Source organism: Scyliorhinus canicula, chromosome 20 (genome assembly GCF_902713615.1).
Source record: "Scyliorhinus canicula chromosome 20, sScyCan1.1, whole genome shotgun sequence".
Classification (NCBI taxonomy): Eukaryota; Metazoa; Chordata; class Chondrichthyes; order Carcharhiniformes; family Scyliorhinidae; genus Scyliorhinus; species Scyliorhinus canicula.
In genome coordinates this window covers 38,426,255-38,443,302 of record NC_052165.1, presented here as the reverse complement: position 1 = coordinate 38,443,302, position 17,048 = coordinate 38,426,255, and the positions used below count along the sequence as shown (strand labels likewise).

Genomic DNA, 17,048 nt, shown 5'->3' with positions numbered 1-17,048 from the left:
CGGGAGAAGAGGAGGACTTGATGTCTGACTCCCGACATGGCAACCCCTTTGCGACATTCACAGAGAATGAGAAGTGAGGTGTCCAGATGATGTAACAGAGGAACCGCTTGAGAGAAGCGATGTCCTTTCTGATGGAACCTGCACATATGTATGTTTGTTTGTATGTTAAATGTTTGATTGGAGATCGGCCACTCACTTTTCAGCTGAAAAGCTTGTGACCACCTCACATGCACGTTAGTTTGTCCGCCGAAATTTCGGAGAACTTCACTCAATTGAAATGTCCTCTGCAGAACCGACAATGTTCACGACTTGTCTTCTGCTTACAGATGTTGGAGCATCTTGGCTCCTCCCTTGTTTTTTAGGTGCCCCTCTATTCTGGGAATAGAGGCTGCAATTCCATATGACTACATTCTTGCCCGTTCATTTCAGGTTGCTCAGGCAGTGGAGAAACGGCATTGAGGACCCACCCTGTCTGAGGACCCCCCTTTGGTCAGCTAAGCTCGGGCACAGCACAGCACGCCCTACCCGGGGATCCCATGCAAATCTTACCTGTAGCGGCCCACACGCAACTCATTCGGATATCTCATTTCTAAACTTTGGTTTCATTTTTGTTTAAGGTAGCCCTTCGGCAGCCATCCCATATGCTATTTACATCCAGGAACATTCGGATGGTAAATCGCAAAACCTGCGAGACGGCTCGCAGTGGCAAAGTTGTTAGGTGTATGTCTGGTCCTAAATTCGCTTTTGAAAAAAAAAAATGAGGGGAGTCACAGGGTGTGACTTGGCCATTCATTTAAGGGACAATTGGAATGAGAGGACAGATACACTAACATTACAGGTATTAAACGAATTATTGACATATACTGTGCTTGATTCCATAGCTTTCGAACGTTCAAAGGAAGGATCAGAGCAAGATCAGCAATACAAAAGGACAGAAGGACGAGAAGGAAGAAGACCACGATGAAGAACTACATGCTTTTAGTTACTGTTTTTGTATTTTTGCGCGCAGACGCAAACCATTTTTCCCCTATGACCCCCGCCGTTAATGTTTCCCACACACCGACTTCTCAAAGTCCAGTAATGAACAGCAAGGACCAGACCTGGTGCACAAAATTCATGAACTGGTACTCACTTTCGTATGTCATTGAATCACTTTTGGTGATTGCAGTTCTCTGCATCATAGTGCAGACCCTCAGGATGAGGAAATGGAGAAGGAGAGCCTCCCGCTCTTGCACCTCAACCATTTACAGAGTACAATCCCCTATTTTTGGATTCCACCAATCCCCCCAACCCCTTGATGTATAATAAAAGATTTAATTTAATACGATCTGTAAATAAAGATTATTGCGGATGTATTATAATGTTCTGCGCTCGACTGCCGAGTCAGAAAACGAAATGTAAAGATACTGTGGTATGAATGAGAAAGGGTTTAGAATGTTATAGGATGTTTTAAATGTGAGATGAGAATAGTTTATTGCGATAGTTAGAGGTTCCCGATTCTAATTGGTAATGCGTGTCCCCTTTGACATAGCGCCAATCAGAAAATGTTAGTTAAAATTTTTTACCATAGTTGAGGAAAGAATAGAAGCCATGGAACTCGCTGAGGTCAGGGAACACAAAGACACCGAACTTGGGTGATCCTTCATGATTTCTCATGAGGATCACAAGGAGGGAGTGTAGCCACCTGGGGTGGCCACTGCCCAACACAAAATGGAAGATTGCAAGGAATGCAGGGAAAATGGACATGTTGGAAAGCAAACAGCTTGCAAAGCGATTGTATATTGGGACGACTGCAGATACCAGTTTTGACTGTTGCAGAAACCAGTTTTGACTGTTGCAGAAACCAGACAACACTGTGAAAAGAAACCAGTTAACATACTAATGAGGCAATACCGGGCGAGTCCCAGATACAATGGACACAAGTTAAGCACAAATCGATACATTCTATGGAAGGCCAGACCCTGTGGCGCCAGAGAAGCCCAAAACAATAGGTCCCAAGAACCGCCCAGTGACCGAGGAACTGCCCTATGATTGGGGCGTTCAAACATATCGATTGGGAAGAGACCCAATCGATTCCAAGCAGGTAAGGGAGTCCGCCCAAAGGGGCGCGGACCCCCTGGGACCTATAAAAGAAAGGTCCCACACATGGTTCAGTCTCCTGTCTCCTGGCTCCTGTCTCCTACTCCAGCCGTCGAGCAGCAGCCACCAACAAGTAAGTGCCTAACGACGACCGCTACCAGAAATAGGCACTCCTGACCCCCTTTTCAATTGATAACAATCTGAAGTCTGCAGACCAGAGCAGAGCAAGAGGCCTTGTTCCCTGACCCAGCAGTTCCTTCGAGATAAGTATTGGTTGTTTAGCGGTAGGAGTAAGTTTAATCCTTTAGCGTGTGCATGGGTAGTTATTATAATTGTATTATAATAAACTCTAGTTGTTTGGACTTACTAATTGGTGTACGGTTTTATTGCTTTGAACTTCACCTTGAAGCTTGTGGCGGTGTCTTAACGGCACCTGGTGACTCCAGAGCCTAGAACAAGAAACAGAGCCAAATCGAGTGTTAAGCACACTCACCCAGAACGAGCAACAGGGGAGAAAGAAATCGGCGGCAAAAACAACAAAAGGATGGGGCGCACCTGGTCAGATGGACAGGGCCCGGGGTAATGGTGACGACGGATAGGATGGATAGGGAGGGAGTGAGAGACCCCCGGTCAAAATGGTGACATGGAACGTGAGGGGGTTAGGGGGACCTGTGAACAGAGTGAGAGTTTATGCGCACTTGAAGAGTTTAAAAGCTGATGTGGTGATGCTGGTGACCCATGTCACGGTGAAGGATCAGGGGAGGTATAGGAAGGTGTAGGTGGAACTCCGGTGGCGGCCATGGAATGAGTGGTCGCACATTTGGCAGCTCCCGCTCGAGGCGGTATTTTTGGTATGTTTGGAGAAAAGGGGTGTCGAGGTGGTGGAGGAAAGTTATACTGGTGAGCTCGGTGGGTAGATCCATGGACCTGAAATGCGTCTAGAAGGAAGGAAGGAGCTGCAAGAGCAAGAAACTCTTCATGCAACACAGGGGAAGATGGCAGAGGGTAAAGGGTTGGACTTACCAACCCAATGGTCGAAGGAGCAGTTGGCGGACTTTCTGAATGAAAATTGCAGCCAACAGAGGGCAGCTCAGGAGGACCTGGTGATAATCCTGCTGAAAGCGGAGATTGACTGTGTGTAGTTGAGGCTGGAGACCCAGATCAGGTGGAGGAGGAGGTGGGGGAGGAGGTGTGGGAGCTTACCTCATTGGCAGCTGAAACTGTGTGTTGAGGGAGACCCAGAAGCGGCTCAAGGAGAAAGTGGAAGATTTGGAGATCCACTCCTGGAGGCAGAATCTGAGAATAACGGGGATGCCGGAGGGCATCGAGGGAGCGCACGCAGGGTCTTATGTGGCCAAGATGTTTGAGCAGCTAATGGGGGAAGAGGGCCTTCGACCGGCCTGTGGAGGTCGATCGGGCGACTAGGGCGCTGATGAGGACGCTGCAGGCGAATGAGTCGCCGAGGGCGATGATGGTTTTTGGATAAAGAGAAGATTTTGCGGTGGGCCAGGCAGATGAAGAAATGTAACTGGGAGGGCAATGAGCTCCGGGTATTAGGACCTGGGCGCGGAACTGGAAAAGAGAGCTGGATTCAACCGGGTCAAGGCTGCCCTCTTTAAGAAGGGAATGAAGTTCAGGATGATGTACCCGGCGCGCCTTTGAGTGACCCACAACAGTCGTGAGTATTATTCTGGAACACTAGAGGAAGCAACAGAGTTTCTGAGGGACAATGAACTGGTAGTAGAGGGAGGACACTGAACTTTGGAGGAGGTGCGGGGTGGTATTGGTTCTCCCTGCCCCTCTTTGTGTTCCTTTTATTTAGTGATGGTCAGGGGAGAATCTCTCTTCTCTTAGGAGCTGTTTAGCTTTTCTATCGGGTTCTTTGGTGGGAGGCCAGAGGAGAGTGGAGGGTGAGTGCACCTTTGTTTCTTCTTTTTATTGTTATGTGCACAATTGCAGTGTGCGAGGGGGGGGGATAGTGGGCGACAGGATGTTTGGTGCATGGGCGGGGGCTGCAAGCTAGGCGAGTTAGTTCGCGGGAGGGCAATGGGGGATGAACAGGTGGTTAGAGTTCTAGAAGGAGATGGGATTGTTGTTTTATTTAGAGGAGGGGGCACTGCTGTCGGGGGTGGGATGGTTGATGTGCAATAGGAGGGAGTTGGACATCCGAGGGGGGGCCAGGAGGGCTGGCCCAAGAAGGGTTATGGTTGGAGAGGGGTGCCTCCCAACCAGGCTGGTCACATGGAACGAGAGAGGGCTGAATGGGCCAGTCAAGCGGTCGCGCATGTTCACACATCTGAGGAGCTTAAAGGCGGATGTGGCATTTCTGCGGGAAACGCATTTGATGATTGGGGATCAGACTAGGCTGAGGAAGGGGTGGGTTGGCAGATTTTTCACTCAGGGTTAGTTATGAAGACGCGGGGAGTGGTGGTGAGAAATAAGCAGGTAGCGCTTGAGGTGGGGAATGTGGTGGCAGATCTGGGAGGAAGGTTCGTGATGGTGAGCGGGAAATTTGAGGGGATGCCAGTGTATGCCCCAAATTGGGACAATGTCAAATTCATGAGGCGGGTCTTGGGGAAGATCCCGGTCCTGGACTCGTACCGGGTAATAATTATGGGGGGCATCATAATAGTTGCCTGTTGACGTTGCCAGAGGCGTTGTAACAACCGCCTGTTACTTCACCAGAGGTGTTGTAACTGCCGCCTGTTGACGTCAGAGACGTCGTAACAGCTGCCTGTTGACGTCACCAGAGGCATCGTACAAGCCGCCAGTTGACAGCACCAGAGGCATCGTACGAGCCGCCAGTTGACAGCACCAGAGGAATCGTACGAGCCGCCAGTTGCCGCCACCCGAGACGTCGTAACAGCCACCTGTTAACGTCAGAGGCAGCATAACAGCCGTCAACTGACGTCACCAGAGGCGCTGTAACGGCCGTCTGCTGACGTCACCAGTGGCGTTGTAACGGCCGTCTGCTGACGTCACCAGTGGCGTTGTAACGGCCGTCTGCTGACGTCACCAGAGGCGCTGTAACGGCCGTCTGCTGACGTTACCAGAGGCGCTATAACGGCCGTCAGCTGACGTCACCTAAGGCGTTTTAACGGCCGTCTGCTGACGTCACCAGAGGCGTTGTAACGGCCGTCTGCTGACATCATCCGAAACACGGGAAGCGGAATGGAACTGAAATTCCACCGCCACAAAACGGGACTGTACCCGGGGCAGCTCCGTGATTGAAGCGGCGGGTACTGCCCAAGTTCCCCGGCTCCGAGAGTTTGCCACAATGAGAGAGAGTCCATTACCTTCCCGTCTGGGGACAGGCCCGGCCCTGGAGACGCCGACCGTTGGAAGCTCCGGCTGCTAAGCGACCATTCAAACCTTTCCGGCAGTGCAGGCAATCCACTTTATGACTTTGGGTGGTGCTCCGCTTTGCGGCATGGGGGCAGCGACTCGGTTTGCGGCAGCGGGGCAAGGTGGGCACTCTCGCGAGATGGAGCCCCTTCCGGGTCCTGTCAGGTGAGACCTACACTGAAAGTACCTCAGATAAATGGTCATCATCCCACCACACGCAGGCCAGGAGATAAAGCATAGAATCATGTGGAGATGACGGGGAAGAACGAGCCAAAAAATAGAAGAATCAAATTGTTCAAAACCCTCCAAACTCTGTTCTCCCCCAATTCTGGTCTATTGCAAAGCACCGATTTTAATTCAACCAACATTGGTGTCTGTGCCTTCAGTTGTCAAGGCCATGCATTCTAGTATAGATTTGTGACATAGAAGGCCATTCAGCCCATCGTGTTCGTGCTGGTTCTCGGAGCATTGCTGTCACTCACCCGCCCTCTCCCCACATCCCTTTTTGGATATTTGTAAACTTTACAGCACAGAAAGAGGCACTCTGCCCATCGTATCTGCACCAGCTGAAAAGCAAGCTACACCTTTTTAAAAAATATTCATGGCCCTTACACATGCCTGGGCCAGAATTTATTGCCCATCTCTGATTGCCCTTGAACTGAGTGGCTTGCAGGGCCATTTCAGAGGCAACAAGATTACTGTAGGTCTGGAGTCACATGGAGGCCAGACCAGGTAAGGATGGCAAAACCACATTGACATTGTGGTTTCATGCTCATTATCAGACTTTTAAGTCCAAAGTTTTTGAATTCGAAGTTCATCAACAGTCCAAAGATGTGCAGGTTCGGTGGATTGGCCATGCTAAATTGCCCTAGTCCACTAGTCCAAAAAGGGGCGGGGTTACTGGGTTACGGGGAGGTGTGGGCTTGGGTTGGGTGCTCTTCCAAGGGCCGGTGCAGACTCGATGGGCTGAATGGCCTCCTTCTGCACTGTAAATTCTATGAAATCTATGAAACTGCCTTGGCGCTCTTCAAACTGGGGTACTCGGGGCACTTCCCTCAGTCTCTGGATTACTCGTCCAGAGGATTATTAGTCCAGTGATAAAGCCGCTGTGCTGTTCTCCAGCACTTTGTCCTCAGCCCTGGAGGTTACAGGACTTTAGGTGCACATCCAGACACCTTTTAAATGAGAAGCGTTTCTGCCTCTACTACCCTTTTGGGCCGTAAGTTTCTGATCCCTGCCATCCTCTTGGTGAAAAAGGTTTTCCTCAAATTCCCTCTAGTATTTCTACCAATCATTTTTGAACTTTGTTTCCTCGTCACCTACCTTGTATGCACGGGGATACCGATTATTCCCATCCACTCTCTCCAGGCCACTCACAATGTTGTACTTTTCATCAAATCTCCCCACAGCCTGCTCTGTTCCAAGGAGAACAACCCCAGCCAATCCAATCTTACCTCACAGCTGCTATTTTCCAGTCCTGGCAACGGTCTTGCAAATCTCTGGATTCTCTTGAATGAAATTACATCCTTTCCGTAATGAGGTGACCTGAACTGCACACAGTACTCATTTGTGACATTAGCCATATTTTATATAGTTCCAGCATAACCTCCCTACTCTTATATTCGACGCCTTGGCTAATAAATGAAAGGATTCCATATGCTTTCTTTTAGAGTACCCAATTATTTTTTCCCAATAAAGGGGCAATTTATTGTGGCTCATCCACCTACCCTGGACATCTTATGGGTTGTGGGGACGAGACCCACGCAAACACGTGGAGAATGTGCAAACTCCACAGGGACAGTGACGCAGAGCCGGGATCAAACCTGGGACCTCGGCGCTGTGAGGCAGCAGTGCTAACCACTGTGCCACCGTGCTGCCTCTCCACGTGCTTTCTTAACCACTCTATTGACCTGACCGGCTACCTTCAGGGATCGGTGTCCATGCCTCCATTTTCTCTACATCTCCTCAGTATCTAATAAATAGACAAGGATCGTGCGTGGTAAGTTTTGCTAGAGATCTCGGAACAGCCAGGAGAGCAGGTCTGCCTTATCCTCCACATAAGGAATCGGACAAAACTCATCTTTGCTTACAGACACGAGAGCACAGGTTATATACATTTTAGACAGTCCTTGCCACTCCTCTTTGCTCCTCCTATTATTCTGTAGCCTGGCGTTTCCCTAAAGTGTAATATTCATTCAAGACCCTCAAGATCTCCATGGTGACGCTATTAATAATAATAATTTTTATTAGTGTCACAAGTAGGTTTACATTAACACTGCAATGAAGTTACTGTGGAAATCCCCGAGTCGTCACACTCCGGAGCCTGTTCGGGTACACTGAGGGAGATTACAGAATGTCCAATTCACCTGACAAGCACATCTTTCAGAACTTGTGGATGGAAACTGGAGCGCCCGGAAGAAACCCACGCAGGCACGAGATTGTGCTGACTCCGCACAGACCCAAGCTGGGAATCGAACCCGGGTCCCTGGTGCTGTGAAATGCTAACCACTCTGCCTACCCGTGCCACCACAATTATTATCCATAGTATCCGAGGAGTCTCCCGTGTGTGTGAGATAACCACTGTAGTTATGTGTACTGCAGTAGGGGGATGTATGCCTGTACCTGTAATACAGGTTCCTCCGTCAGCCCCTGCCGGCTAGCTCCGCCCACAGGGAGCTTATGTATAAATGTATGAGAGCTGCTCAGACCCTTAGTCTACTGTTGCAGATGGAGGGACAACATCGTACAGCAATAAATTGTGGCGCTATCAATTATGCTCAAAGCCGAGAGACTAGTACAATAGAGGCTTTATTGCTGTACGATGTTGTCCCTCCATCTGCAACAGTAGACTAAGGGTCCTGAGCAGCTCTCATACATTATACATAAGCTCGTGGAGGGAAGGGGCCCTTTGAAGTCCACGCTGAGTCGTTCAAAGGGGCGGGATGCTTTCACCGGCGCGCGCGATCTGGCCGGTAGAAGTGCGGCTTGCACTCCGCACAGATCTGGCAGTCTCTGGTGACTGTCCGTACTTCCTCGACGGAGTAGGGCAGATTGCGGGCTTTGATCAGATGGTACAAGCGAGTGACCCCCGGATGGCAAAGGCTGTCGTGCAAGGCACGGAGCTGGTTCACTTGTGCGCTGGCACATGTACCTCGGGAGAGGGCGTCTGGGGGGCTCGTTGAGCTTGCCGGGGCGATACAAGATCTCGTAGTTAAAGGTGGAGAGCTCGATTCTCCACCGCAAGATTTTGTAATTCTTGATCTTGCCCCGCTGCGTGTTGTTGAAACTACCGACCGTTGGTCAGTGAGGAGAGTGAATCTCCTGCCGGCCAGGTAATGCCTCCAGTGCCGCACCGCTTCTACGATTGCCTGGGCTTCTCTTTTCGACAGAGGAATGCTGAATTCGGAGGCGTGGAGGGTGCGTGAAAAGAATGCCACGGGTCTGCCGGCCTGATTCAGCGTGGCGGCAAGGGCGACATCTGAAGCGTCGCTCTCTACTTGGAAAGGCAGAGTCTCGTCTACGGCGTGCATCCCCACCCTGGCTATGTCAGATCGAATGCAGGCGAAGGCCTGCTGTGCCTCGGCCGAGAGGGGAAAATGTGTGGACTGGATAAGTGGCCGGGCCTTGTCTGCGTATTGCGGGACCCACTGGGCGTAATAAGAGAAAAACCCAAGGCAGCGTTTGAGGGCCTTGGGGCAGTGGGGAATTGGGAGCTCCATGAGGGGGCGCATGCGGTCGGGGATCGGGTCCCAGTAGTCCGTTTGGACTACGTAGCCAAGGATGGCTAAGCGGTCTGTGCGGAACACGCATTTCTCCTTGTTGTACGTGAGATTGAGAGATGTGGTGTGGAGGAATTTATAAAGGTTGGCATCATGGTCCTGCTGGTCATGGCCGCAGATGGTGACATTGTCGAGGTACGGGAAGGTGGCCTGCAATCCGTACCGGTCAATCATTCGGTCCATTTTCGCCCTGTTCGGTTTCCCCGACTATATCCACAGTGACAGGGGATCCTCATTCATGAGCGATGAGCTGCGTCAATTCCTGCTCAGCAGGGGTATCGCCTCCAGCAGGACGACCAGCTACAACCCCCGGGGTAACGGACAGGTAGAGAGGGAGAACGGGACGGTATGGAGGGCCGTCCAGCTGGCCCTACGGTCCAGAAACCTCCCAGCCGCTCGCTGGCAGCAGGTCCTCCCTGACGCGCTCCATTCCATTCGATCACTACTGTGCACCGCAACTAACAGTACACCCCATGAACGTGTTTTTGCCTTCCCTAGGAAGTCCACATCCGGAGTGTCGCTCCCGACTTGGCTCACGACTCCGGGCCCAGTCCTTCTCCGTAGGCATGTACGGCACCACAAGGCGGAACCCCTGGTGGACAAAGTACGCCTTCTCCACGCCAACCCTCAGTATGCCTACGTGGAGTTCCCCGACGGCCGCCAGGACACAGTCTCGCTCCGAGACCTGGCTCCCTCAGATGCCGATCCCATGCCCACACCCCTTCCTGCGCCAACCCCAGCGCCCCCCTATTCGTCCCCATCAGGTCCATCCCTAATCCCCCTGCCCACCCTGGAGGACACGGAAGATTTCGGCTTGCTCTCGGAGTCATCCCGCCAGCAGCCAGCACCGACACCGCCAGCACCTGCACCATCGGGGCCATCACCGCCTGTGCCGACGTAACCACCACAGCTACGCCGATCACAGCGGAACGTCCGACCACCGATTCGGCTCAACCTGTAACCTGCTAACCGGATGGACTCTTGATTTTCCTTGTTGGACCCTCTTGTAAATAGCATCCTTTGTATTAGAGTTACATGTCACCCCCCGCCGGACTCATTTTTACAGGGGGTGAATGTGGTGAGATAACCACTGTAGTTATGTGTACTGCAGTAGGGGGATGTATGCCTGTACCTGTAATACAGGTTCCTCCGGTCAGCCCCTGCCGGCTAGCTCCGCCCACAGGGAGCTTATGTATAATGTATGAGAGCTGCTCAGACCCTTAGTCTACTGTTGCAGATGGAGGGACAACATCGTACAGCAATAAAGCCTCTATTGTACTAGTCTCTCGGCTTTGAGTATAATTGTTAGCGCCACACCGTGGCCTTTAGAATTGGTGATAGATCATGCTTCTAGATATTTGCTAGCTGGCGATTCCTTCATCCTGTAGTGGAGGAATTTATGGCTTCCAATTCCTTCCCTCTGATAACGGCTAAAGCCAGCAGCTTAGATTCTTATGAAAACAAAGAGTCAGTCCCTCTCTTATCACCTATTTGGCCATAAGGCCCCAACTAGCTTCTTACTGAGAGCCATAAAAGCTGCACTAGATCATTTTACTTTTAATTGAAAGGCTAATATGGTTACCACTCCTAATTCACAGAATATTTTAAGTGGTATAAAAGATTATAATACGATTATACCAAGTGTGTCCTTAATATAAATCCGTATCCATGATTACTATTTATAAAGGGTGTACAGAGTGAATTCATAACATAAATGTATGGCATTAATCACAGTTTGTAATGTGACCTTCTACACCACTCCCTACATGTTTTAGTTAATAGTGTCAGATAATAACAATAGCTATAACCTGTCTCATTACGCGTTAACCATATACTCTTACAAAGTCCAATTCAGAGTTGAAAGTAATTACTTCTTTGTAACACTTACAAGACAGATCATGTTTGCATCTATGATTCTACTTCAGGCCTCTGATATCACAGTTCTCTATTAACTGCTGTTTCTGCTGATAGCAACAATGGAACAGTCCAGATGCCTTGACGAATTAACACTCCAATAATTGTTTTTCCTTCGTTCGTCTGATCTCAGGCCATTAATCAATGGTATCATAAACAGTCTTTTGGTTCAATGAAAGCCTCATTCAGCTAGGCCACTCAGATAACGTATCCTGTAAACCTTACAAGTTCTGTTATCTCAAGCGGAGTCCCCTGTCTAGATGTTGCTGAGGCAAAAGTTAATGAAGTTTATGTCAGCAAGTCATAAATTATTTTTGAAGGCAAATAACAACTGTTAACTGAGCAGGAACCAATGTTGGATGGCCATGAGCTACTCCTGGGAGTGAGCATAGCAGATAAGAGGGGCAGGCTTTGTTAGGTAATGTCTGGTTTGCATGTTTTGTCCAAATGAAGTTCAGCTGAGTTAGCAGGCAGTCTGTTCTGACCAACACAAAATGGAAAAACAATCCAAAATGGTGGAAACCCAAATTCCAAATCCTTCCTGCCATTTAATATATATTTATTTGTCTTGTTTGATCTCCCCAAATGCATCATATCACACTTAGTGCCTGAATTCTTTTTGCCTCTTCCTGTAGTTTACAGCTATCTTCACTATCAACCATGTGGCCAGTTTTTGTATCATCTGCAGACTTCTTGACCATGCCTTCTACATTTATGGTCCAAGTTGTTAACAAAAAAAACCTAATATCGAGGCATGTGGAATCCCACTGCAAACAGCTTTCCAGTCACAAAAAACCATCAACCATTGCCATTTGTTTCCTATCATTGAGCCAATTTTTACCCTGGTTCATAGAATCAAAGAATTTACAATGCAGGAGTCTATTCGGCTCATCAAGTCTGCACCAGCCCTTGGAAAGAGCACCCTACTTAAGCCTGTGTCTCCACCCTATCGCCGTAAGCTTTTTGGACACTAAGGAGCAATTTAGCACAGCCAATCCACCTAAAACTATTTGCCCCTCTTCCACAGCTACATTAGTGGCCGGGTGTCCCTGGAAGGGGACCATTGAGGCCTTCCGTGCCCAGTGGGCACTGGAGAGGTTGAGGGTGCTTTATTGACCCCTTTAATTGCACTCTTATTTCGTGTTTTTAAGTTTCCGTTGATCTTTGTTATGTTCGGCAGTGCCCCTAACAGGAGCGGCCCTTATTTGGGTTGTCCCTCAGTTTGTTTTCTTTCTTCTGTTTTGTTGGTGGACCTCAAAAGAGTGGCCAATCCACCTAACCTGCACTTCTTTGGACTGTGGTAGGAAACCGGAGCACCCGGAGGAACCCCACCCAGGTATGGGGAGAAAGTCCAAACTCCACAGACCTGAGACCAGATTTGAACCCGGGTCCCTGGAGCTGTGAGACAGCAGTGACAGCAGTGCTAACCACCGTGCCACCTTGCCGCCCCATATGATTTCGTTTTTAACCAGTCTGACTTTTGGAACCTTGTTAAAAGCATTGCTAAAACCCATTACATCAACCTCATCAATCTTCATTACTTCATCAAACAATTCAGTCAAGTGAGACATGATCGTCCCTTAACAAACCCATGCCTACTGTCCTGGATTACTCCATTTCTTTCTACGTGACAATTTATCCTGTCTCTTATAATTAAACCCAATAATTTGCCCATGACCGAGGTCGGGTTGACTGATCCTTAAGTATTCGGTCTATCACTTGCACCCTTTCTTAAACAGAAGTACAGCGTTAGCAGCCTTCCAATCCTCCAACACACGTGTATCCAGTGAGCATTGGAAAATAATGGTCAGAATGACCACTATTTCATCAAATTTACAGTGCAGGAGGAGGCCATTCGGGCCATCGAGCCATCAACCGGTCCTTGGAAAGAGCATTTCCTCGCTAGCTTCCTTTAGCAGCCTGAAGTACATGTCACCTGGTTAGAGTACTCAATTATTTTTTCTAATTAAGGGGAAATTTAGCATGGCCAATCCAGCTACCTTGCACATCTTTTGGGTTGTGGGGACAAAACCCACGCAAACATGGGTAGAATGTGCAAACTCCACACGGACAGCGACCCAGAACCAGGATCAAACCTGGGACCTCAGCGCCATGAGACAGCAATGCTAACCACTGCACCACCACGCTGCCCAGACCTGGTTTATACATTTTCAAGGATGCTAATCCCTTGAATACTTCCCCTCTCCCTGTGCTCATCACATCCTTAACTACAATGTCTGCACTATTTCCCCTCTTTGGTGAAGACCCAGAAGCAAAGTATTCATTAAAATTCATAACCACTAGAGGACTGTGTTCCGAACGTTGTTGGGGAGGACCAGACGGGGTTTGTTGAGGGTAGGCAGTTGGTGGCCAATGTAAGAAGGCTGTTAAATGTGATCATGGTGCCCCCAGAAGGTAGGGAGGTGGAGGTAGTGATCGCAATGGATGCAGAAAAGGCTTTTGATCAGGTAGAATGGGACTATCTGTGGGAGATACTGGGACGGTTTGGATTTGGGCGGGGCTTTATTGAGTGGGTCAGGTTACAGTAACAGGCTCCGGTGGCAAGGGTGCGGACGAACAGGCCAACTTCGGACTACTTTAGACTGCACCGGGGACGAGACAGGGATGCCCCCTCTCCCCACTGTTGTTTGCGCTGGCTATAGAGCTGTTGACAATCGCTCTGAGAGCTTCAAGGGGCAAGAGAGGACTGGTCCGAGGAGGAGGGGGGGGGAATGGAGCACAGGGTTTTGCTCTGTGCGGATGATCTGCTTCTGTATGTTTTGGACCCAATAGAGGGGATGGAAGAAATCATGAAGATTTGAGGGGAATTCGGCTGGTTTTCGGGGTATAAGCTATACATGGATAAGAGGGGATAGGAGAGGCTATTGGGGAGCTGCCGTTTAGGTCATTAGGGGGTAGTTTCAGGTACCTGCGGGAATGGGATTGACTGCATAAATTGAATCTGGCCCGGCTAGTGGACCAAATAAAGGGCGATTTCTGAAGATGGGACGTGCTCCCGTTGTCATTGGCCAGGAGGGTACAAACGGTGAAAATGACGGTCCTCCCGAGGTTCCTATTTGTATTTCAATGTCTCCCCATTTTTATTCCGCGGTCCTTAAGCGGGTCAACAGGGTGATCATGGGCTTCGTCTGGGCAGGCAAGACCCTGCGGGTAAGGAAGGTAATGCTCGAGCGGAGCCAGGGAGAGGGCGGGCTGGCGCTGCCAAATTTTAGTAATTATTACTGGGCGGCTAACATAGCCATGATCAGGAAGTGGGTGGTGGGGGAGGAGTTGGCGTGGGTGTGTATAAAGGCGGCTTCTTGTAAGAGCACCAGTCTGGGGGCGTTGGTAACTGCACCTCTGCCGCTCCCGCCGGCGCGGTACTCTACGAGCCCCATGGTGGTGGTGGCCCTGAGAGTTTGGGGCCAGTGGAGGCAGCATGTGGGAGCACTGGTTTGTGCCCCAATTGGTGATAACCACCGGTTTCCCCGGGGAGTATGGATGGGGGAGGGAAGCGTTTCGGACATCTATAAGGAGCTTATGGGGTCAGAAGAGATGCAGACCGAGGAGCTGGGTCCAGAGGTGGTGGTTTTCAGGCAGGAAGATCCGGGAATCCAGGAGAAAGAGGCAGGTGCCCTGGCCATTGCTTCCCTGGTAACCAGGAGACGGATACTATTAGCATGGAGGGACCAAAAGCTCCAGATCGGAGACCTGGCTGCCGGACATGGCCAGCGTTCTCTGTATGGAGAAAATGAAGTTCGCCCTGAGAGGTTCACAGTTGAGGTTCACAGTTAGTGTTCACCTGGAGCTGGCAACCGTTGGCAACTTTTCATCGACTTCCTTTCGGAAATTAAAATTTTTTTTTTAGAGTACCCAATTCATTTTTTCCAATTAAGGGGCCATTTAGCATGGTCAATCCACCTAGCCTGCACATCTTTGGATTGTGGGGGCGAAACCCACACAAACACGGAGAAATGTGCAAACTCCACACGGACAGTGACCCAGAGCCGGGATCGAACCCGGGACCTCGGTGCCGTGAGACCACAGTACTAACCCACTGCGCCACCTTGTTGACCCTCCCTTGTGGAAAATTAATCGTCAGCAGACGAGGAGGGGGGCTGGCGGGAGTAGTTTAGGTTAGAGTAGGGGGTTAATAAAGGTCGGACCGGTATGAAAGGTACTATGCTTATGGTTTCATGTATCTTGTCTATTTTGTTATTGTTTCTATACCAAAAATACCTCAATAAAATGTTTATTAAAAAAAATCATAACCACATCTCTGCCTCCACACACAAGAGCAAAAAGGTAACCTAATCAATGGAAAACATCTTTGCGTTCATCTTGATTTTGCTTGTCAATATTCTTTCATGTCACGTATATTGCGAAAGGAGACGCAGGCGGCTCTCCGCTCGAAAATCACTTTCTAAAGTGCAACGACCGTTCAAATATATTTTCATGCCGTCCCAAATTCCTTTCTGATTTCACCCTTGCACTTTCTATACTCCTGTTGGCATTCTGTAGTATTGACTTGTCATTGTCCGACATAAGCTTTCCTTTTCTTACCCTCTAAGCCCTTTGACATCCAGAGAGCTCTAGAAATGGTTGTCCTGGGGAAGCACGGTGGTGCAGTGGTTAGCACCGCTGCCTCACGACGCCGAGGACCTGGGTTCTGGTCACTGTCCGTGTGGAGTTTTCACAATCTCCCCGTGTCTGCACGAGTCTCACCTCCACAACCCAAAGATGTGCAGGGCAGATGAATTGGCTAGCCCCTCAATTGGAAAAAGATTGGGTACTTTAATTTTATATTTTTTTAAAATGGCCTTCCTACTCTTTTTCTTTGCGGGAATATGTTTACTCCGAACTCCTTGAATCTCCCCTTTGCATGTCTCCCACTGCTGTGACACTGATTTACCTTCAAGTATTACCTCCCAAAACCTCTGCACTTCCTCCTTCAAACACAACCCTGCAATGCTTTGACCTCTCCTAATACCATCTTTAACTCAATGTTAAATGTCATCTGTTAATCTGTCTTGGGTTGTTTTATTACATTCAGGGTGTCGTCTCAATGAAAGCCATTGTTGAAATATGCTGCTATTGGACTCTTTAATCCACACATTTCTTCTGTTTGTTCCCATTTTTATTCAGATCCTTGATATTTTTCATCTAGTACAGAATATATAATCGAGTCTGGAATGGCATTTTAAACTTCAGGTTCATTGGAACACATCTTGTAGCACTAGCTACATATTCCACATAACAACAGGACAATAAATCACATGATAGTTATACCATAGCTGATGAAAAATGCCAAGCTGTCCAAATCACAGAAGGAAAAGTTGAAACAGCCAACAAAATGTTGGGTGTTTGCAATTTGTACAGAACGAGGAGAGGTTCTGAATTCCGGAAATGACTCAACCACTTGTGATGATTTTATCGTAAATAAATGTTTATTAAGAAATAAAAGATAAAAAATAGAATTAGACTGAAACACAAAAATTGCTTCACACAGTAACAATACTTAGCAGTTCCAAAATACTTAATTTAACAATCTTCAGAGCTAACCTTCCCTTTTGCAGTTTAACAAAGGCTTGTACAATAACTCCATTGCCATATTAATATAAGCGAAGTTGTGACAATAATGAAGATTATTATTAGATTTTAAAATCTACAAAATTCCAGTAACTTTTACCATACTGCCTTTATTTTCTCTTGAGGTATCCTTGGAGTCTGACAGCAAATGGTTCTTCAGGTCTGACCTTGTTCACATTGCTTTCAGGGAGTTGTGGCCAGCTATTCCTCCTGTCTGCTGGGAGGTCTAAACAGTGCCCGTCACCCCCACCCCCAACCATAGGCTTCAGTATTTCCTTAACTGCATTATTTCCCTTTGTTCTCTCCATTGTTTCTTTGAAACTTTTGTTCTCAGAATTGATT

The 17,048-nt window shown here is 48.8% G+C and overlaps 2 protein-coding genes across 15 annotated transcripts in view; one reads left to right on the top strand and one right to left on the bottom strand.

Annotated features, from left to right (window-relative positions):
• The window catches only part of cep290 (centrosomal protein 290), a 190,026-nt gene extending 184,555 nt beyond the window's left edge, over nucleotides 1-5,471 (bottom strand). For 5 of the 14 annotated variants that reach the window (XM_038780387.1, XM_038780392.1, XM_038780393.1 and 2 more), the window contains exon 1: nucleotides 5,376-5,469. The gene's annotated coding sequence lies outside the window, so the exon portion shown is untranslated. Of the gene's footprint in view, nucleotides 1-2,446; nucleotides 2,482-5,375 lie in introns of those variants that run through there. The other 9 variants (XM_038780395.1, XM_038780399.1, XM_038780391.1 and 6 more) reach the window with 5 other exon arrangements.
• A 5-nt stretch (nucleotides 5,472-5,476) lies between these two features.
• tmtc3 (transmembrane O-mannosyltransferase targeting cadherins 3) overlaps nucleotides 5,477-17,048 on the top strand; it is a 106,242-nt gene continuing 94,670 nt past the window's right edge. Inside the window, exon 1 of the mRNA XM_038780404.1 lies at nucleotides 5,477-5,589. The gene's annotated coding sequence lies outside the window, so the exon portion shown is untranslated. The remainder of the gene's footprint in view (nucleotides 5,590-17,048) is intronic.